This window comes from Pelodiscus sinensis, chromosome 3 (assembly GCF_052426305.1).
Source record: "Pelodiscus sinensis isolate ZL-2025 chromosome 3, ASM5242630v1, whole genome shotgun sequence".
Lineage (NCBI taxonomy): Eukaryota > Metazoa > Chordata > Testudines > Trionychidae > Pelodiscus > Pelodiscus sinensis.
The window spans coordinates 150,566,829-150,590,476 of NC_143054.1; the positions used below are offsets into that span (position 1 = coordinate 150,566,829).

The window sequence follows — 23,648 nt, forward strand, 5'->3', positions numbered from 1 at the left end:
CTCAGTGCTTCCTGGGGCTCCAAGTCTGAGGTAGTACTTCCACATTAATGGAGCCGTCCTTGGATTAATTTCAATGCTTCCCATAGTGAGGACATGCTAGTTCAAATTTGTTAAATCGGGAGTTCTTAAGTCAAATTTAGTAATTTCGAAATAGTTTCCTGGTGTAGACATGGCCTCTGTGAATGTCTGAATAGAAATTATAGAAATGTAGGACTGGAAGGTATTCTTGTGCTGAGGCAAGGATAACTATACTTAGACCAGAGGTGCGCAATAATTTTTTGATGGGGGGGCCAATCCAAAAATTTGGTAAGTGGTCAAAGGACACAATTTTCCATTATATTAATGGAGGAGGTGCAAAGGGCTAGGATGGAAGTTGGGTGCAGAAGGGAGCTTGGGGTAAGGGATAGGTGTGTGGGATCTGGGAGGGAGTTTGGGTGAAGGGAGGGGAATGTGACCTGGGCCAATGGACTGGGGTGTAGGGTCTGCCAGGGGAATGTGACCTAGGGTAGGAGTACAGGGGGGGTCTGGGATGGATATGAGTGCAGGAGAGGATTCTGGCCTGTGGGAAGGGTTTAGGAGGAGGGAGTGCAGGGTCTGGAAGGGGGTTGTAACCTGGGGCAGGAGTGCAGGAGGGGGTGCAGTGTCCTTGAGCCCAGGAGATAAGGGGAGAGCAGCGCTTTACATGCTATGCTGCCTATCTTGCAAACAGGCAGCTGCTATTGGCTGGAAACAAGCCCGTGGGAATTACTTGGAGTGAGGGCAGCATGGAAATACACTAAACTGTAAGGTCCTGCCAACACATGACTTAGAGACTGACAAAAACCTCCTGCTGACTGCATTGCTGGGGGGAGGGGGGGACAGTTGTCTTCTAAATCACTTCATTATTGATGATTTGTAAATGATTCTCTGAAACTTTGTAATTGTTTCAGCTGCATTGCCTTTTAAACTCTGCAACTGGTTGTAATCTTTGTTAAACCTTGCAACTTTGTAACTCTCATCAACTTTGCTTTGTAAATTCAGAAACTTACTGTAAACTTGGTGATTGTTGAGCCTTGCAACGTTGTAATCTTTGTAACTCTCTGCCACTTTGCTTGTAATTTGCTCTAAACTGCATTCTCCTCTGAGATATGAATGTGTGTGTGTGAGTGGAGACTATTGTGTTTGGGATTAGAAACTGCAGAGCTGAGCACAGTGGAGCCAGTTGATGAGTCATCAAACCAATCCAGGCTGAGCAAACAAAGGAGACTCTGCTGGATCAAGGGCAGTCTGGGCATACTCCTTGGTGACAAATGTGGATGAGTCACTGGGGTTATACAGAGGCAATAAAAGGAGAGAGCACATAGCAGAAGCCCTCTTTCTGAGAAGCTCCTCTTTCTGCAGCCAGTTTCTTTCCTGACCAGCTCCCCAGCCATGATCAGCAGACAGACCCTCCAGAACCAACATGCCTTGGCTCCTTCTGCAACCCATATGCCTGTGTAAGTGCTTGAGGGAAGGAATGCAATGTATGTCTGTGAGAGAGAGATAACTGGTTCCCCTTTAGTTTAAACCTTTAATGGCAGCTCTATCCTCTTTAGTTTAACCAGATAGTGCATATAGTGGAGTGTTAATTCCTCAATCAATACATCCATACTAGTGTAACCCTGGGTGGCCTCCAGTGGGAGTTTTTTGGGTAACACTTATTTACTTCATTTATGTATGCAACTCCCTATGCTCATTTCTATTCATGCACCTTTGAAATTCAATAGCCTCCCATGAGTTCTTGTTGATTTAAAACTAGTTGATTTAAAATGGTTAAAGCCTAGATCCTCACAGTTTAGGCACTTAAGTCCCCTGAAGTTAAACACCACAGTTAAACAACTTCTCAACTTCTTTTCCTGTGTAACCCCCTTTTTCCTCCCTGGGTTACTCAGGAGCAGGCCATGCTTGCCTGGGTGCCTGGTGTTTTTAACATAAAACATCTTGAGTAGCCTAGTGGTGATGTTGTATAGTTGGGGGTTCCCTATTGATGACCTTGCTGCCATCTCTTGCTCCTAAAGGAATATAAAATTGTGGTGCCTCCACCTGGCTGGCCCTGTGCATGCTCAATGGTGTACCTTTGGAGCCTCCAGCAATAAAATTATTCCAGCCATTACCTGGCTCTAACTGCAAAACAACAATTATAAATAATATACATCTAACTGGTTAAATTAGAATTAACACACCTTTACTTAACAATTTAAAGAAACAGGGTTTAACAGATTAAAAGTGAATAAAATCAACTAAAGTATACAGAAAGAAAGGAAACTCATCTGTCTAGCAATTACCCTGCCACCATTTATCCCACCCCAGTGTGCATATCCCTCTGGATTCAGAGTCCCAGTTGCTTGCGTGGGTGTGCTTGGAGGTCTGCAGCCGGAGGGGAAACAGCACTGGGCAGGTTTTGTGTGTGTCAGTCCAAGCTGAGCAGATAGCTGCAAAATCCGTTTGCCACGGGAGCAAGTCCTTTTCAGCCACAGGCACAGCTAGAGTCTTTCCCCTACAGGATAATCAACAGCCCCTGAAGCAGTGTGCTAAATCCAAGCCCCAGCTGGCTCTCAGTAACAGGCTCTAGCTGCAACACAATAGCTCCTGGCCTGGATAAGGCTCCACACCAGCAGCCTGGCTCCTCTCTCCAAAATGGAGCCTACTAACTCTCTCACACCATATCCTGGAAAAGCCACCATTTCCTCCTTTTTCCCCAAGAACTCATGGGAGTTGTAGTCTCTAGGGTTATATTGTAGCACAGAGAATCCTCCCAGTAAAAGTTAGAGGTTCCTTTAGTAAGGGGACTACACCTGTGGAAGACAAAGCTATCTGATATCCTTCAAAACTGTCCCAGACTCTCCCATTTCTGTTTAAGGACACACAATCTTTTTCAAAATATTTTAATTGCTATTTCTAAATCATTATGTCTGGCTGGAAGTCTTTCAACAAACACATTTTCCAGAAAAAAGTGGAAAAATATTTAGAAAAAAATACTGAATTATCTTTTTGCATTTTCCTCCAGCTCTAGTAATGATGTAGAGAACAGCAGAGTGTGTCTGTTCATAGAAAACAAATGCAAATCGATTGTGGTGGAGGTGCTATTCCTGCATTTCTCCTCGTGGTGTGGTACAAAACTACAGCAGCTCTCTCTCAGTATCCCCAAGGAAGTCTTATGAATGTGGCTTAGTCGTTTGGCCAGTTCACTGAGTTCAACCCCTTCCAAGGAAGCAGAGTACCCCTGTTTAAAGTCCAGCATGAACAAAGGAGTATTTGATCCCACTGAGTGAAGCCTTCAGCCCTCTTCCTTTCAGATGTATCCCAGCATGCAGCAACTTGCCTTATTGCTCACCAGTGTCTTCCTGGTAACAAACTCACAGTCAGACCTACCCTCTCACGGGCAGGCCTTTTCAGACCACAGTCTTCTGTCAGTTGCTGGCTGCATCCAAACATTGTTACCAACAAGAACTACCAGTATGCTCTCCTTCCCCAGTCAGGCCCAAGCTCTCTCCTTTTAACCACCCTCTCCAGGTCTGATTGCTCTCGTGGGTGAAGTGACCTGGGTCTGACTGATCACATGGCAGCTTATTAATGCTTCCTGTTTTGTGTACTGCATCACATTTGTATACTATGCAATGTGTGTGTGCTGCTCTCCTTCCAGCTTTGGCCTCCATGTGCTTTGACCATTCAATGTTGCCCTAAAGTCACTGCAGCCCACATGGCCATAAACCCTGAATCTACTGCACAAGATTGGCATAGTAAGAGAAGAGATTTATCACAGTGCATCGTGACATTAAAAAGCAAGTCACCATGACCCAGTACTTAGTGTGTATTCCAAATCTGCCAATAATTACACTAACCGAAAGGGTTTTTATTGTAGTGTGCCAAAAGAAAATGTGTTGTAAACGTGAAATAATACTGGTAGGCACTATATATTGTGGCAGCCTGAGAACAGGGAGCTGCCAAAGCCTCGTGGAGGGCAGATATGCGGGGAACTGGGTATGTGGCTTTATGTTCCCTGAGTAGGCTGTTAAAGACTATGGCCGGCCAGCCAGCCACACCTGAAGCCTATCTGGCATCAGCCTGAAGGGAGGACTAATTGAAACACCTGCAGCCACTTAAGGTGGATATGTGCACTGTAAAAATACTTCCCCAGGCAAAGCTAGGGGAAAAGAGAAACGGGACGGACTAGAGGAGAACTCAAGGAGAAGTCGCAGCCCAGAGCAAGAGAACGAGGTACTGCAGGAGGGGTTGGGGAAGTGGGTGGGACTGGGTTCCCCCCAAACCTTACCTCTGGCTGGAAGGGCCAGCAGGGACTGGAAAAAGGACACTGGACTGGCCAATAATGAAAGAGGCTCTGGAAGCAGGGTACCCTTGCCTTCGTGGCAGTAATTAGGGACACTGCGAGCCTCTGAGGCCCACAAGAACACACCAGGAAGTGCAGGACCCACAGGACTTAGCTCAGACTTTGCCACTATATATATATATATGACATGGTGTCTCTAGGTACAACACAGCCACAGATCCTTATGACTTTACAGTATGGAACTCTTTATTAGCAAGATTAAACTAATCAATAGAAAGGAATAATCACAGTTTTCAAGTACTTCAATAACATATACATATTTTTATTTATATTAATATTGCAGTTAATGGCCTCTTTGGGATTAAGGCCCTGTAGAATCAAATACACAGGGACAGTAACTAACCTGAAGAGTTCACAGTATATTTGAAGACCGAGCCCAGCATGCCACAAGCCTGCAGAAGGAATGAGGTCGATGAAGGGAGGAGTAATGAGATAACAGTGTTACAAACGTGGTTTCATACTTGTTTCGTGTGTGGTGAGACTGAATCAAGTCATTTAATATAAAATACTTGATAAGCTATAGCCAAACAAAGATTTTATATCCACAATCCTCACTGGACATCTGCCTGCCTATTATTAGAGGGCATTTGCACTAGGCACGACGGGAGAAGTGGGGTTTGAGGTAGGATTGTAAGGACGGAGTAGTGTTTTTATGGACAAGCTCTGGGATAGCATACTCCACCAGGAATGGAAGTGTGAAGGCACTTGTGGTACAATGGACAAATGCATGACTAAGGTGTGCCTCACCAGGATAATGGGACAGCTGGTACAGTGGCTAAGGGACAGGCGGACAGATTGTGAAGCCCTTACGCACCATGAATAGTAACTTACTCCACAAAGCACCCCTCTCACTTCAGGAGTTATCCAGCCAGAAAAAAACTATCACAGCCTAGTGCCTAAAGGGTATTTTTATAGGCAGAAGAACCTCCATACTACAGCTGTGAGCACTGCAGTAGGGATATAACCCCAGTGCACTGTCTACATTGCAGCTCAGGTACTACTAATTAAATTCCTTCAGCAGTTTCACTTGCTCATATTCTTCACTTGCATTCTTAAGCTCTTGTATGGTGTTGCTGGTTAAGAGTCATCCTGTTCCATCTCAGAGGCGGTTGTCTTTCAGTGTGTGTGTGTGTGTGTGTGTGTGTGTGTGTGTGTGTGAAGTGATCCCTCTCTCTCTCTCTCTCTCTCTCTCTCTATGTGTGTGTATATATATATATATATATATATATATATAAATTTTTTTTTTCTTAACCTTAGTTCTGGTGTTGTCATTCATAATTCATTGTTTTAACGCGTGCTTTGGGTTCTTGGATTAAAAACCTTATAGAAGTGTAAAGTATTACTTAATTCAAGTTCTATATTATGTGTGTGTCCTAAGTAGTTCAGAGTACAGTGAGTAAAATATAAAGAATGATAAAAGAATATTGTGGTTCAGAGCTCAAGGGAAGAAATTTATCTTTCATTATTTATGAACTCAACAGTAAAATTACTGTATTTACAAATGCAGATAAACACATTACATCCCTAATAGTCTGAGTTTCATGGAAAAAATATATTGCATGTTGAGAGGTTCTCTTTGAAGTCATCTGATAAAGAATTTTAATTGAGATCATTTCAATATGCAAATATGGTTTGGCTATTACAAATCTCTAATGCTTCAGTTCTGAGTACGTTACAGTCTAGAGGCTGCTGTTCTGAATGTTTCAAGGCTACACACAGATAGCTTATCAAGCAATTATCTTACCCAAATGAAAATGGAAAAGTTAAATAAAAGAACATTTTGATGCAATCACAGTAATGTACTTCTCGGTTAACATTACTTGTGACATTTGGACAGCTAGATTTGTTAATACACTTGTCCTTTGCTTATGCATCAATCTTTAGGAAATCTTCATATATTCTATAATGGTGTATGCCTAGTCATACCTTTTCTGTCCAACAGATAAGCTATTCAGGCAACTGTAAGATAGAATGAATATAGAAATCTCTAGTCTGGGCAAAGTTTCATTTTTATTTTTGGTCTGGATCTGAACTAAAACTATGGAAGAAGAAATACCAAGTTTATTTAATCAATAATCATTATTTTTGATATTGTAAATTTTATGTTACTGTTGAGTTCATAAATAATGAAAGTAATTTAGGTAAGAACCTCAACACAAGTGGTATTTTGTGTCCCAGCTCCTCGAATTCCCTCACAGGATAATCTCTTGATTGTCACTGCCTCTTATTTGACTCTTTCCATGTTTCATATCTTCCCTTCTTCAACAAACTTATATTAAGATTCCCATTGCTTCCTCCCTCAGTCAATACCTTGAATCTGATGACCTTCTGGACATGTTGCAAACTTTCTTTCCTACTCCCTGCAAGGCATATAAAAATGGGCAGAAGTGGGGGGAGAAAGCGAGGAGGTTATTTTAAGGGTGAGGAATTATTAGGGGTGGGTTTGAATTTGTAAGTAACTTTGCTTACAGCTGGTGGTTATGTTAAGTTGTGCTGCTGCACATAGCTTTAAAAATATAGAGAAAATAACACCCTGAGCATAGAAACAAATGTTCCTTTTTAGCCTTTCTATTAATCTAAAGTCATGCATATTAATGTCATACATATTAGTCATACATATTAGTTCAGCTGTCTGAGTAGCAACTTTATCCATTTTTACTTACCTTTACCAAAACATGATTCAGCTCTCTCTTGATGGTCTTGCATCCTGGGCTCTGACAATGCATACTATGTTCTAGTGCCCCTTTTACAGAGAGTCTTGCACCATTGGTCCTATTCTGGCCAGCCCGGGATGCCTTTAATGGAAACATTTGTGAATGGGCCTGGGAATTCAGCTCAAGAAATGACATAGGGCTTGCTTTCATACAACATCTGCTGACTAGAGACACAGCTCCAATCTTGCCCACTGCCACTTGCCAGAGAGGGAGAGGGGACATAGGGCACTTCTTCCCCTATTACACCACCTATTCAACAACAGGGTAGGGTACCATCCTATGATGTCCTACTGTTCTTCCTGTGCTGGGCTGGAGTGAAGTTAGTTGTACCTGCCTACCAGTACTCTGTGCCCCCAAATAAAATCCTAATCTACAAGCTTGGGGACATACTCTTATACTTAGGGCCCTACCAAACTCTTGGCTATGAAAAACACATCACAGATGGTATAATCTGGTCTCCCCCCATGAAATCTGGTGTTTCATGCACTTTTACCCTTTACTACACAGACTTCAAGGGGAGGAGACCAGAACTTCTCAAATTAGGGGTCCTGACAAAAGGGACATGCTGGGGGTCACAAGTTTATTTTAGGTGGGTTGTAGTATTGCCTCCCTTACATCTGTGCTGCCTTTAGAGCTGGAAAGCATTGGCTGTTACCTGAGCACCCAACTCTAAAATCAGTGCCTTTCCACCAGCAGCACAAAAGCAAGAGGGCATTTGCCCTCCCCAGTGCCATGGGTAGGAGGGGCACATGACAGCAGCTGGTGTGGCCAGAGTCCCTGGATAGCCCAGGACACTTTTGAAGGGGCCTGGTACCCACAGCTGGGATCAGGCCCACTTCTGCACTCACAGGCAGTGGTGCGGGAAAAGAAGCAACATGGCTCAGCCCACTCTGGACCCCCAGTGCCTGGCCAAGATGCTTGGTGTGTGTCTGAAACCACTCACTGGCAGGAAGACTATTATAGGGGGGACAGGGCAGAAAGAAGTGGGATGGGGTGGGCCAGGCATGGACAGGAGTGGTCTAGAACTTCCCCGGGCTAAGAATGGCATGGGAAGTCATGTGGGGGCCCCCGCTCTGTCCCTCCTCACCAGTTGCCCCTACCCTCCTTACAATAACATGGGGTACGTCTACACTACAGCGCTAATTCGAACTAACTTAGTTCGAATTAACTGATTCGAACTAAGCTAATTTGAACTAACGCATCTAGAACTAGAAACTAGTTTGAATTAGCGTTTTGCTAATTCGAACTAGCGCGTCCACACTGATTGGACGCAGGGGGACATTTAAGGGCGGCTGAAACCGGTTCTGGTAGGGCATCAGGTCAGTAGTTGCTTTGTGTGGCTGCTGTCTGAGGCTGTCTGAGGCTCGTGCTTAAAGGGACCCCCCTGGACAGCCAGTTCTCAGCTTTTCCTGCTTGCTTGCCAATCTCGCCGAGGGACAGCAAAGCGTCGGTCTCTGTGCCCGTCTGTGTCGGTGCTTCCCTTCGGGGACGCTGCCACAGGTGGCAGCATGGAGCCAGAGCTCGCCCTGCACCTTCTGGTGCACTTTCTGGACTTGCTGCTGCAAGCCTGCCACCAATGGCTCGAGGCTGCCCGGCACTACCTGGTGCACGTCAGCCCCCTGCCTCTCCGCCTGGCCGCCCTGGGGGCCGTGGAGGAGCCGCGGCTGTGCCCCAGCACCGGCGTGCCCCTCTGCGTCTGGCGTCTGGACACCAGCACCAACTGGTGGGACCGCATCGTCCTGGAGCGCTGGGAGGACCGACAGTGGACCCAGAACTTCAGGATGAGGAGGGACACCTTCCTGCAGCTCTGCGAGGGGCTCGCCCCTGCCCTGCGCAGAAGGGACACTTGCATGAGGCCCGCCATCCCCCTCCAGAAGCGGGTGGCCATCGCCCTCTGGAAGCTCTCCACGCCGGACAGCTACCGATCAGTTGGGAACCAGTTCGGCGTGGGGAGATCCACCGTCGGAGTGGTGCTCATGCAGGTATGGCACTCGTTGGCCAATGCGCCAGGGGGGAGAGGGGCTGCGAGGAGGGGATGGGCCGCCCCAGGGACAAAGGGGGGGCGGGAGGAGGCAAACGTGCCCCGCACCGGAGGGGTCAGTCTGTCCCATCCATACTACACGCCGCCGGGGGGTTGCTTCCGGGAGTGGGGCGCGGGGCACTGCCAGGGCACGAATGCTCCCAGCCACCCGGGCGCCCCACTGATTGGCGCTTTGCTGTGTCTCTCTCCGCAGGTGGTCAAGGCCATCAACCGGGTGCTGCTCCGCAGGGTGGTCCGCCTTGCCGACCTGGACGCTGTCATCCGGGGATTCGGCGCCCTCGGCTTCCCCAACTGTGGGGGGGGCCATTGACGGGACGCACATCCCCATCCGTGCCCCGGAACACCAGGCGTCCTGGTACCGTCAACCGCAAGGGGTACTTCTCCGTGATCCTGCAGGCCGTGTGTGACCATCGGGGACAGCTCACGGACATTAATGTGGGCTGGTCCGCCAAGGCACACAACACACGGGTGTACCGCAACTCCTCCGTGTGCCAGCGGCTGCAGGACGGGACCTTCTTCCCTGACCGCCACATCAGGGTCGGGGACGTGGACATGCCCGTGTGCCTGGTGGGGGATGCCGCTTACCCACTGCAGCCATGGCTGATGAAGCCCTACACAGGGCACCTCAATCCCTCCCACCAGGCCTTCAATGCCAGGCTCACCAGGGCCCGCTTTCGATGCCTCCTCACCCGTCTGAACCTGGCCGAGCACAGCATCCCTCCCGTGGTGGCAGCATGTTGTGTGCTCCACAATTTATGTGAGCAAAAGGGGGAGGCTTTCCTGCCAGCCTGGATGGCTCAGGCTGACCGTATGGCTGGACACTACGGTCAGCCCCGCACCGCCGCTGTCCGGGAAGCCCAGCGGGGGGCTGTCCGGATCTGGGAAGCCCTGCGGGAGAGCTTCCTGGTGGAGGAGGACTGACCTCTCCCTTGCATGCCCCACTGGGGCCTTCTTCCACCCTACCCCCCTTCCCCTTCCCCTCCCTACCTACTGTCACAGACACCTGTTTTTCAAACAAAAATGTCTTTTTTTATTTAACATAAGTGGGGTGGGGGGAGGGAGGAAGAAGGGTGGGAGAGGGGAGGAGGAAACCTGGGATGAGGGAGCAGGAAGGGGAGGGAAGAGAGGAAGGGAAAGGAAAGCTCAGGGGTGGGAGTCCAGCTGCCTCTCCCGTCTCGCCACACTGCAGGTCCGGGGGCGTTGGTGGGGAATGGCTGTGGAGGGTGGGTCAGGAGGGATGGGGGGGGGGGTGTGGAGGAAGTAGGAGGGGGAGGGGGAGCAGGAGGAATTGGGAAGCGGTCGAGCAGGCTCTGGAGGTGGCTTCGCAGGGCACGGCCCTGCTCCTCCAGGGCCTCCAAACTCCTCCGGCACAGCCTCAGGTCCTCCTGGACCCAGTGGTACTGGAGATGGAGCTGTTGCTCCAGGAACTGGAGGTGACGCCTCTGGTACTCCTCTTGGTTCCTGGCTCTCCTGCTGGCCCGGGTGCGGGCGGCTGCTGCAGGCGGGGTGGTGCACCCTGCAGTCCCAGGTGCTGTGGCTGTGGTGCAACAAGACCAGTGGTGAATTACCCCAGGGGCCCATGTGTGTGAAACCCAGCTCCCCTCTGCAAGGCCAGGGCCCCTGCGGGATCTCCAGCTGCTGCTCCGTGGTGGGCAAGGCCCAGGCGCACGGTCCCTGGGCTCCCTCTCGCCCCAGCCTCCCGTACACATAAGGGGAACACGATGGTACTCACAGGTGGACGCCTCCCCGGCCTCGGACGACAAAGGCGAGCGGATCTGTGGCGTGCCTCAGGGGTCCCAGGTCTTGGGCAGGCTGCCGGCAGGCTCCTGGCTCTCGGAGCCCTCCTCCTCCGTCTCCTGGAGCGGTCCCTCTGCCCCGGGGTCTATCACGTCCCGGGGGGCAGGGACGGCATGAGCCCCCAGGAGGCCGTCCAGAGCCTGGAAGTGGGGGCAGGTCTCCGGGTCGGCCCCTGGCAGGCAGGCCCGGGAGTAGGACTGCCGCAGGTCCTTGATTTTGCAGCGCACCTACTCCCGGCTGCGCTGGTGGCCCCTGGCGGCCAGGCTGGCAGCCATGCGGCCGTAGACTGCAGCATTCCTGTGGCTAGTGCGGAGATCGTGGACATTGGAGGCTTCCCCCCAAACCTCGATGAGGTCCACGATCTCCGCACTAGACCACGCGGGCGCCCACCTCTTGCGGCCCCGGGCAGGCTCCTGGGAGCCCCCAGGCTGGTCCTGGGAAGAGGGGGAGGGCTGGGTGTCCTCGGGTGGCTGGCTCATGGGTGTCAGGTTCAGGGTGTGCTGGCATGGGTGCTGGCAGCCTTGCAACTGGCACAAACTGTGTAGCCAGCCCGTGGCCCTTTAAGGGCTCCGGGGCCGGGAGGGGGGCAGACAAGTTTGCCTGGTGTTGGCCAGAGTGGCCACCAGGGCAAGCTGGGAAGGGCTAGCCTCCCACTAGTTCGAATTAAGGGTCTACACAGCCCTTAATTCGAACTAGCTAGTTCAAACTAGACTTAATCCTCGTAAAATGAGGTTTTCCTAGTTCGAACTAAGCGCTCCGTTAATTTGAATTAACTTCGAACTAACGGAGCGCTAGTGTAGCGCCTATGAAAGTTAGTTTGAACTAACAGACGTTAGTTCGAACTAACTTTGTAGTGTAGACATACCCATGGTGACCTGGGGTCAGTATCCCTACGTGCACAGCACAATGAAATTTGATATTTAAATCGTGAAATGTATGATTTTTTTTAAACCTATGACTGTGAAATTGACCAAAAGGGATCACTAATATGGTGAGGCCCCACCTCTGTGCTCTGAAGCATGTTTTAACGGAGGATTTGCAGAATCTTTCAGCCACATTACATTATTTTTAAAAGAAGGAATACAAAATGATGGAGATTCACCAGCTGTTTCTACAGTGACAAAGTGGGTGAGGTAATATCGTTCATTGTACCAATGTCTGTTGGTGAAAGAGAGAGACTTTGGAAGTATTCGCAGCTACAGAGGCAGTTGCCTTAAAATCTCTCCTCCTGGCATTACTTCTGGAGCATCTCCACTGCTGGTCGGAGCAATGGGGGAAGAGAGGAGATGATAGGATAGAAAAAGAATATTCCAGCAACTTGTCTACAGCAGCACTTCTGAGAAGGGACGTGCGCTATTGCCTTTTACTAAGAATATTAAATTGCGGTTAATTGACTAGTTGAGTAGTTGATGGATTTTCCATTGACTACTCAACTAGTTGATAGGCACATCCACCCCAGCAGGGGCTCTTGTACATTTCAAAGGATGAATGTGGAACACATGGGGATTGCAGCGAATGAGAAGCTGGATATGAGTCAACAGTGTGCCCTTGTAGCCAAGAAGGCTAATGGCATATTAGGTTGCATTAGTTGGAGCATTGCCAGCAGATCCACAGATGTGATTATTCCCTTTTATTCTGCACTGGTGGGTTGAAGTATTGTGTCCAGTTCTGGGCCCCACACTATAGAAAGGATGTGGACACACTGGAGAAGGTCCAGTGGAGGGTACCCAAAATGATTAGGGGGCTGGAGCACATGACCTATGAGGAGAGGCTGAGGAATTTGGGCTTATTTAGTCTATAGAAGGGAAGAGTGAGGGGGGATTTGATAGCAGCCTTCAACTTCCTGAAGGGAGGTTCCAAAGAGGATGGAGAGAGGCTGTTCTCAATAGTGATGGATGACAGAACAAGGAGCAATGGTCTCAAGTTACAGTGGGGAGGTCTAGGTTGGATATTAGGAAAAGCTATTTTCCTAGGAGGGTGGTGAAGCACTGGAATGGGTTACCTAGGAAGGTGGTGGAATCTCCATCCCTAGAGGTTTTTGAGTCTCCGCTTGACAAAGCCCTGGCTGGGATGATTTAACTGGGATCGGTCCTGCCTTGGGCAGGGGGCTGGACTCAATGACTTCCTGAGGTCTCTTCCAGCTCTATGATTCTATAAACACTGTGTGCAGCCCTCATGTACATTTCAAAGCCACAGTGCTCTCATGGAGCCTGGGGTCAGTGGGGGGCTCCCCAGTTGATCCTGGGTTCCGTGGAAATGCCATGCCAGAACCCGGGGTCAGCTGGGAAGTCCCCAGCTGACCCCAGGCTCCATGGTGCTGCCCCTTTGAAACACTGAGGTGGAGTTTTAAAGGGGCAGTGCCACACAGCTGAGCCAGGGATCAGCTGTGTGATGGCTGCCTCTTTGAGATGCTGCCTTGGGGTTTCAAAGTGGCAGCTCTGCACAGCTGATCCCTGGCTTAGCTGTGCAGTGCTGCCACTTTGAAATACTCCTTCTTCCCCTCCTCCCCTTGCTGCTTCTATCTGATAGAGGTGGTGGTGAGGGGGTTGGGGGGAGACTAGTCCTTAACATCCTTACTTTGTGCTATGTGGCAGATGTTGGGAATAAAAAACCACCAGGGTGGACAAGGCACTGAGAGCAAGGCAAATGTGAAAATTCTAGTGCCAAGGACAAAGTGGATAATATGCAGGCCAGCTTTTCAGAAGCAGAAGAGCTTGCACAGTAGGAGTGGGAGAGCGAACACATCTAGGGGTCTGTCTGTCAATCAATTCAGATGGAAAGATTTGTGTAGATGATGTGAATTTTCTCTGAGAAGAAAAAGTTGGTCACTTGCTGCTGCTGCAATTTATATTAATTTTATTAAAAGCTGGGGATGCATTTATACCAAATCCTTTCAACAGCTGTTGAAAGAAACTCCACTAGAACCCATTTGCTGCTAAAGAAAGTAGTTTAATCAAAATAGAATATTTAGTGAAATTATGTTGATGTCAGCAAAAATTTGTTTTGGAGAAAATCCAAGGGAAGAAGTATTCTAATATCAAAAGTGGTGAGGAGTCCTGTGGCACCTTATAGACTAACTAAAGTGTTGGAGCATAAGCTTTCGTGGGCAAAGACCCACTTCGTCAGATGCATGACTTTGCCCATGAAAGCTTATGCTCCAACACTTCTGTTAGTCTATAAGGTGCCACAGGACTCCTCGCTGCTTTTGCAGATTCAGACTCACACGGCTACCCCTCTGATACTCTAACATCAAAGTGTCTTGTTTTGATATTTTTACAATTGAACATTTGAATTTCTCATTTTGAAATGATTTTTTTTTTAATTTTTGTGTGGCATCATTTATTCTAGTATCAAATTTTAAATGGTAAAAATCAAAGTGAAATGTTTTGATTTTGCCCAGTGTAAACATTTTGAGCAATATTAAACAAAAAATATTTTTAAACAATTACCAGCATGGACAATTTTGCTTTTTTTCTAGTTCAAAGCAAAGATGAATTTTGAAATCTCAAATCTTTCATTAAATGGGATTTCTGTCTTTTTTTTGCACATCTTCATGTTTGAATTAACCAAAACTCCAGATCTGAATAGCTCAGACTGAGAGATTAGATCTTCTGATAAACTGCATTGCTTGTGCTCTTTCCTATTAAAAATTTGAATATAGGTGCAAGTTTAGGGAACACTGGTAGCTTGCTGAGAATAGTACACAGTAGGACATAACTTTATTGGAACTTAACTTAGAGCTTTCTTGGAACTGAAATATCCTGTATATAGCACAGAGACCTGCAAGTCTCATCAAAGAGGAGAGTTTAATAATGTGGGACTGGAGAATGGATAAAGAAGGTCAAAGAATGAGATCTGAGAGAGGAGACTGAGAGGGACAGAAAATTGAGTTGAGAGGAAAATGGGAGCAGGGGGTGAAAGGAGAAAAGAAATAAGGAGAAATGAGGGGAAAGAAAAAGGAGTGGAATATAAATAGGAAAAATATACAAAGCAGAGAATAGCAAAGAAAAGACAGACGGAAAAACCACAGGGAAGATTTATTTAAAAAAATTGCAGCTTGCTGAAATATGGTTGGTGTGGCTGGGTTTTTTTTTATACCCTGCTATCTAAGCTCTGACTGTTTTAGGCTGAAGGTAAATGGCATTGGTGGATAACATACAGGTAACTTCGGTGCTCTTCTGAAGAGCTTCTAGTGTCCCTGACAACTTGTTCTAATTGCTCAAGTTCAAACACTTCAAATGCTCAGTGTGACTAAGAGCACTTATAATAGGTTGATGCAGCAAAGCCTTCTCTCTATAGTATCGTTAGGCTAGCTATGTTTTCACAAATGCCATGGGGTGTCTTTCGTGTTGCATGTTGACAGCTTATCTTATTTTGTCCAAGAAGAGAGTCAGTACTGTAAATATGTTCAGTTCAGGAATGTTGTTAGGACTGGGGGAATTGGTTGGAGAAAATAAAAATTACCTCAGACCTCAGTCTATTGTACATTTTAAATAAGAGTGTTCTCTCTGAGCTAAGAAATGTTTGACTGAGCACTTCATTCCATCCACCAACCATGTCTTCACCCTTTATCAAAACTGATCTCTTGCACATCAGCTGGTGTCTTCAGTTTCAGTGAGTAGCAAGAAATATATTCTGGGGCTTTGGATCTCCAGAGCCCAACAGAATTAGTGGGATTTAAAGGGGCAACAAGGAAATGACCAGCATTATGGGTACCTGGCCCCCAATGGAGTATCTTCGTAGGGTGTATTGGGAGCTGGTGATTCAGGAGATCAGCTTGGGAATAGCTGGGCTCTTGGGGTTAAAGAAGAGAATTTAGCTGGAAAGCCTTTTGGAGTAAGCAGAGACGTGAGGTTGAGAAATTTTGGGGCTCTCTTGAAAATTGAGGAAAGGAGTTAGGAGGGTAAAGAAATTACTGACCTCTGTGACTTGGGAAGGAAAAATTGGGGTGAGGGAAATGGTATGATAAGATCCTAAGACCAAGGAGAAGTTACTGGTTGGGTTTAGTAAAAATAGGGGGATAATGGAAAAGGAAACCACTGTGTGGAGTGACTTTATACTGTGATGTAGAAAACACAGACACTGCTCTCTTTCTTGGGACTGTGCTGTGTAATTTAAAATGAAAGTAAGCTTAGTGGGGAAGTACCTGTTTTTTCTGAGGTGAACTGCAGAAGATCACCTAAACAAGCATTTGTCGAACAGCTCCTGCTTGTTGTTATGCTTAACGATTTGGGCACACAAAAAATATTCATTAAAAGCAATGGATATACCGTAGGTCTGGGAACTTTTGTCTGTCTCCCTGCCTTTCATGTTCTACTTATTTCTCAGGCAGGATCATAACGAAGGCCCTTTTCTCAACAGGGAAAAAGGAACCAAACTTAATACAGGCAGTCCCCGGGTTACGTACAAGATAGGGACTGTAGGTTTGTTCTTAAGTTGAATCTGTATGTAAGTCGGAACTGGCGTCCAGATTCAGACACTGCTGAAACTGACGCCAGTTCTGACTTACATACAGAATCAACTTAAGAACCCCAGGCGTCCCCAAGTCAGCTGCTGCTGAAACTGATCAGCAGCTGATTCCAGGAAGCCCGGGGCAGAGCAACTCTGCCTGGGGCTTCCTGTAGTCAGCGCTGGTCAGTTTCAGCAGAAGCTGACTTGGGGACGCCTGGGGCAGAGCAGCTGGGGTGCTACTGGACCAACCCAGCAGCACCCCATCTGCTCTGCCCCAGACGTCCTGAATCAGCCGCTGCTGAAACTGACCAGCAGCGGCTGAATCAGGACCTGGGGCAGAGCAGCTGGGGTGCTGCCGGGTTGGTCCAGTAGTGCCCACGGGCGCTGCAGGACCAATCGGCAGCGCCCCAGCTGCTCTGCCCCAGAGTCCAAAACAAAAGCCTGGTCTGCTGGGAGGGGGGGGAGCACACTAGCTGCGCCCCCCTCCCCCAGCACACCAGGGACACGGGGAGCAGAGCCGCAGCGGCAGCGGGGTGCCGCGCCTCTGAGGCTTTGCTCTGGCAAAGCCTCTGAGGCGCGGGACCCCCCGCGGCTGCGGCTTCAGTCAGGGTGCCTGTGGTCTGCTGGGGACCGTCCCCAGCAGACCACAGGCACCCGGACTGAAGCCGCAGCCGCGGGGGGGGTCCCGCGCCTCTGAGGCTTTGCCAGAGCAAAGCCTCAGAGGTGCGGGGAACCGCTGCTGCTGCCGCTTTGACTGAAGCGGCAGCAACGGCGGTTCCCCGCGCCTCTGAGGCTTTGCTCTGGCAAAGCCTCAGAGGCGCGGGACCCCCCCGCGGCTGCGGCTTCAGTCCGGGTACCTGTGGTCTGCTGGGGACCGTCCCCAGCAGACCACAGGCACCGGCACCCAAGTGGCAGCAGCAGCGGTTCCCGCGCTTCCGAGGCTTTGCTCTGGCAAAGCCTCAGAAGCGCGGGAACCCGCCCGGTGCCCCTGGTCTGCTGGAGACGGTCTCCAGCAGACCAGGGGCACCGGAGCAGCTTACGAACGGGGCTTTCTCGCCCCGACTTCCGGGGCGAGAAAGCTCCGTTCGTAAGTGCGGATCCGACGTAAGTCGGATCCGCGTAAGTCGGGGACTGCCTGTAGTATCTTTTGTGGGCTGTGAGGTGTAGGAAATATCAGACCTGCATTACCCCTCCACCTCTCCAGTCTAGACAACAAACGTGTGTATGCAATGTGCATGGAACCAAACCTTCACACAAGCAACACATTTCCCTCTAGGTTTCCTGTGATGTTCCGGGGTGTATTGTAATTACATATGGGATAAAGAGACCCTGCACTTGTAATTAGCATTTGTACAGACCGACAATGAGTGCAATGGATGGCTTTCCAGGGGACTGGGGCCATACCAGCTGAGAGGTTCAACTTTGGAACATTTATTTCCAAATCGAAGTCAAACAGTAAACTCATTTTCTGAACTTGTGGAACCTGCCATCTCCCTTGTATCCCTAGGATAAAAGAATAATCCTGGATATCATGGTACTAGCCAAGGCTCCAGTTCATAGTGGCCACCCATTGTATTACATGCTGCACAGACACACAGCAACTGCCCTGCTCCAATGAGCTTCCAAACTTATTAGAGAAGGCAGACAAAGGGCCGACGCTCATTGTCCATAAAGGTTTTTAGGTGACTGAGACAGGCCTTTCGGATACCCAGCTCCCAAAGTGAGCTGCATACTGCACATTGCCACAGCAAAGCTCATTCTAAAAACAGGGCCAGTAAAAGTTAATCTATAGTTTAAACAGCCCCATCTACTCATAAAACAGAAAGATTATAATAGCAAGATTTTTCTTCCACCTGTTTGCTAATGTTATAAAAAGGCTCTACAAAGGGAACAGCAGTGGTGCATCCTGACAGACGACAGGAGTTGGCAGATGTTTTTTAATTAAAAGAATTCAGGTAATGAAATGATACCAATGGTAGACAAGAGAAACAGAAATAACACACACACACACACACTGTTAGCCATGCAGCACCTGCTCCCCAATTGTTCTAAAGCCATTGTCAAAGATATTTAAAAATAGATATGATGCGAGTCCCATCTAATACGGGGATGACCTATAAATGACCCATGCTTTGAGTGAGCAAGTATTGACTTAATATATTTTGCTGCTAGTCTAAGAAGTATATGCCAAAGAGGAAACCTGATTGACTAGATGCTTTTTAAAACAAATTACTAATCTCACAAGGGTATTATGAGGATTAACTCAAGGTTTCTGAAGTACTGTGAGATCCTCAAATGGAAGGCTCAACACCAGAGCAAAGTATCATATTTCTATAACATAGCTGTGTTCATATTTCTGGGGGTGCCACTTTCTCACATGGTGACATTTAGGAAATTCTGATTCATCAATAGAAATTCTGCTTTGTGCTAAGTTGTTTCCAGAGGAGGGTTCTCAGTAATGTCAGCAGGATCCTGGGTTGAAAGCAAGGTTCCCTCTAAACTGTGCAGCAGCATGTCCCCACAGCTGCTTAATGAGCCCCCGCCCAGCCAGGGGCTCAAGGCTTTTCACACAGAGCTGCCTGGCTGGGGGAGGGGCACTTCTCCCTCAGTTACAGTAGCAAGTCTCTCCCAGCTGGTAGAGAGGGGCTGTGTCCCTATGGGCTGGGAGACACTGGCTGCTCTCCCTCAGCGACAGCAGCAGAGGACAGAAGTGCCCCTCCCCCAGCCAGTCAGCTCTGTATGCAGAGCCCTGAGTCCCTGGCTGGGCGGGGGCTCATTAAGCAGCTGTGGGGTCGTGCTGCTGCACACCTTGGAGGGAACCCTGGTTGAAAGGGTATGCATTGCATTTTTATTATTACTTACTAGAAGATTTACCTGGCATTGCTTGGCATTGCTCAATACATTTTGGTTATTCTTCATTGAAATCATTGCCCTGGAGTTTGGCTGGGACTGAGGGGTTTGTATGCCGGCTGCCCCAGGGAGAGAGAGAACTACCCTAGCCCTCTCTCACTGCAGCAGTTTGGGAAGTGCTGCATGGCCACTGCAGGTGCATGTCTCCCAGCAGGTGCAGGTCCAGGTTCGTCTGCCCTCAGTGTACCCCAGCCAGAGTGAGGAATGCACTGTCCCCTCACTCCCTGTATGAATCAGGGAGAGCTTCAGCCTCCTTTCGCCTTCCCTAAAGGGTGCCTCAAGGTGGGAGACTCAGGACTGGGGGCAGTCCTGGAAGGGGGGGCATACCCCCAGCTAGCCCCTTTCACCTGCCTGGTCACTCTGTCTTTTTTTTGTGTGAGTTTATGAGAAACAGTCCCATTCAAGGCACATCCCATTTTCCGGGCACATTTTTCCTTACCTTCCTTTAAGAGGAAGCTGTATACTGAATTTGGTGCTCCTAACTCTTTCCGTTTAAGAGGAGTTCTTGAACAAATAGGCAGGCAAATTCACAGACAGACAAACTCTCAAATATATAGTAGACCATTAACTGTATTTGTTGTTCTAGTGCCGGGGGTTTGGATTATGCTTTTCAGCCAAAAACAAAAATCATCTCTTTGCCCTGAGGAAATTATTGTCTAAGATCCTTGAATGTATAATGAGCTGTGCCTAGGCACTGGGGTCTGCACAAAACTCACTGAACAATTGTACCTGTTGCACAGATTGCAAAATCTAAATTCCTATGCATGAACAAAAATCTCTCTCACGTCCTCTGGCTTCAAATATTTTCTTCTAGATTATTCTTCTAGCATCTGAAATTCAAAGAGAAGATTAAACTACCAACCTCTGGTTCTCTGTTGCAGCCGTGGGTAACAGGAGAATGAAATTGCTAATGTTCCACATGCAAATGTAGAATGGGGTGTAGTAATGGAGATGGTTCTGATAAAGTGAAGATTGTATCTGCTCTGTTCGCTTTATGTTTGTGATTTCTGTTGTCTTGTAGTAACCCCGTGTGTGTGCCTCAGTTTCCCCGATATTTAGATGGTGATGGGAATTTGTATGTGAGTGTTTCCCTCCTGGACACAATGGTTGATGCCTTCTGTAACCTGAGCCTGGGAGGAGGTATGTGACCAGGTGACACTTTTTGCCTGGGAAGCTAGACAAATGCTGGAGATGGGGATGACTGCAGGGGGGAAAGTGGCTGTTGGGTGTGTGAATGAGGCTCACCGGCCTTGGGTGCAGAGTTGGGGGTGACTTGGCTCTGAGCGCCCTTTCCCCAAGATGGATTGTACTGACTGCTTCTGATTTCTGTGCTGACACATCTGCTATGCTGTGTCCCTGTCAGCTAATAAACCTTCTGTTCTGCCTGCTGGCTGGGAGTCACATGTGGCTGCAGATGGGGGTTCAGGGCCCGGTGACTCCCCGTGCCTTGGTGACCATGTTTAGGACCAGATAAGTTCTCATGTCTGTATGCACATGGTAAAGAAACACCAGGTGTCTTTCTCCTCCTTAGTTATTTTATTTTCCCTCAACACAGTTTACTTAGTGAAGGGGAAACCTCAAAAAGTCTTATTATTCAGTTCATCTAAGTGCCCAGAAGTTTGGATGGTTTTGTGCTTGAGGCATGGGAGTGGGAGTAGAGGGACCTCAGCTCTGTACCTGACTTTGCCTCAGAGTTACTTTTTATGTTGGAGTATATCATTTAATCTCTCTGGGTTTCCATTTCATAGTCTGTAAAATGAGGATAATGCTACCTGCCCCCTCATGGGAAGGGTGATAGGTTAAATTCTTCCCTTGGATTAGGGCATTCTAGGTTAGGGAGATCCTAGGTTAGTGTGAGCTATAGAAGTAAAGTGCAATGTATTATTATCCTGAATTTCTTGAGTCTGCAAAAACAGATTGTAACTAGTTCTTGAGATTTCAGATACTTCCTACCTCTAGAGGTGCTGGGCCTATGAAATCAGCTTTGTTTATGGTTGTTTGTCACTTGTGACTTGTGTCTCAGTGATGTTCCGGAAATCCAGAGACATGTAAAAAGGAAAAAAATGTGCGTGGCAGTTCTTATAATGCAATTCATCCCTAATTTTGACCCCTTTCTGATTATCTTAATTAAAGTCCTTGGAGCAGTGGGAAACTGAAGACCTTTCCATATTTTGCACCAATACCGTTGCTGTTTCATTTCAGACAGTTCTGTGCCTCTCAGTCTACACGTTTCTGATTGAGTTTGACAGGTTGGTGATTTTTACAAAACAGAATATGAAGACTCAAACAGGGAATGTCAAAGCAACTGCAGGAAACCCTCACTGTTCGCGGTGGATATTTTCCTGAATCCACCATGAATGGCAAAATTTGCGAATACTGGGAGCTATGGCTCCCAACCCCTGTGGTGAGCTTCCAGTGGCTTCTGAACCCATTGCGGCTGCCAGGAGGTGTGGGAAACTCATTGTCACTGTGGGCAGCTACCGGGAACTCACTGCAGCTGCCAGGAGCTACAAGGAACCCACCACAGGCGCTGGGAGCAATTCCTGGAATCGCAAAGGTCTCCTATATTCTGATGCAGCCAGCTAATTTTTACTTGGAGATGTGCTCAGTTTCACTAGTAAAAGAATTCACCTGCGAGGGGAAACTAATGGAATGTGAACATTGTCTGTTTTCAACTTCATAGCCCCTTCTAATCTACTTCTCTTGTAAATATTGCACACCTCTTTCTACGAAGCACTACTTTCTGCCTTAGAATCTTTGCATACATTCACCTAGAACCAATGTCTGTGATGCAATTCACTGTGGCTGGCGGGGTGGACAATAAAAGAACAATGCAAGCAGTCTCAGATCCCCATTCTGAGACTGAGCTCATTGTCCCCCTGCAAATCCTGCAATAGCTTCCATGACTTCAAGAGCTGGGAGACCTTGCTCCATGAGAAATCCCCTGTTAGGCATGGCAGTGGAAATGAGCAGCTGAATGACTGAGCTGACTTTGAAATGGTTTTGTTTACTTAGAAGGGGAGACTGTGCTTGCTTGCATCTGGCAGATTAAAACTATGACAGAGGAGAGTAGATTGAAGGTATTTCTTGATTACTGGAGTGTTGTTAATGGTTCTTGAAATGCATTTGCAGCCCTTCTTGTCTGGTTTATTCTAGGCATTGTCCGATTATTTAAAATAATTTCTATCCTTCACATGTAGGATTCATCATCTTGCCTGTCATCTCCACAAGAGTTAATCTCTGAGCAGAACAAGGTGTAAAGTTGTGCGTTTGAGCACAAATTACAAGGATCACATAGCTGATGAAAACGTTACATCTCAGGTTGATTCATGACAGATTTTTTTTGTTACTTTTTGCATCTTTTCAGTTATTTTGATACTTACCAAAAATAATAGTTTATCTTCATTGTGGATATATTTTGCAGTGGATTTGTATAAGTACCGTCTTCTGTTGCTATTCAAAGACCAAAAAAAAGTTAAAATATCATGGAAAGGAAGAGATTACCATCTGGACTCTGAAATGCCTGATCCTTCATTGCTGAAGGAAAACTGGGCCATGTAAAATATCTAAGGGTATGTCTACACTACAGCGCTAGTTCGAACTAACTTAGTTCGAATTAGTTAATTCGAACTAAGCTAATTCGAACTAACGCATCTAGAACTAAAAACTAGTTCGAATTAGCGTTTTGCTAATTCGAACTAGCGCATCCACACTGATTGGACGCAGGGGGGCATTTAAGGGCAGCTGAAACCGGTTCTGGCAGGGCATCAGGTCAGTAGTTGCTTTGTGTGGCTGCTGTCTGAGGCTATCTGAGGATCGTGCTTAAAGGGACCCCCCTGGACAGCCGATTCTCAGCTTTTCCTGCTTGCTTGCCAACCTCGCCGAGGGACAGCAAAGCGTCGGTCTCTGTGCCCGTCTGTGTCGGTGCTTCCCTTCGGGGGGGGGGGGGGGGGGGGCAGCCGCAGGTGGCAACATGGAGCCACGGCTCGCCCTGTACCTTCTGGTGCACTTTCAGGACTTGCTGCTGCAAGCCTGCCAGCAATGGCTTGAGGCTGCCTGGCACCACCTGGGGAATGTCAGCCCCTGCCTCTCCGCCTGGCCGCCCTGGGGGCCGTGGAGGAGCCGCGGCGGCACCCCGGCACCGGCGTGCCCCGCCGCTTCTGGCGTCTGGATACCAGCAGCGACTGGTGGGACCGCATTGTCCTGGAGCGCTGGGACGACCGACAGTGGACCCAGAACTTTAGGATGAGGAGGGACACCTTCCTGGAGCTCTGTGAGTGGCTCGCCCCTGCCCTTCGCAGAAGGGACACTCGCATGAGGCCCGCCATCCCCCTCCAGAAGCGGGTGGCCATCGCCCTATGGAAGCTCT

General features: G+C 48.1%; 1 long non-coding RNA gene across 2 annotated transcripts in view; it reads left to right on the top strand.

The window, feature by feature from the left end:
- Positions 1-1,104: 1,104 nt before the first annotated feature.
- LOC106731469 (uncharacterized) overlaps positions 1,105-23,648 on the top strand; it is a 180,900-nt gene continuing 158,356 nt past the window's right edge. Inside the window, exon 1 of one of the 2 annotated variants that reach the window (XR_012902923.2) lies at positions 1,105-1,475. This is a non-coding gene — a long non-coding RNA (uncharacterized LOC106731469). The remainder of the gene's footprint in view (positions 1,476-23,648) is intronic. The other variant, XR_012902921.2, reaches the window with a different exon arrangement.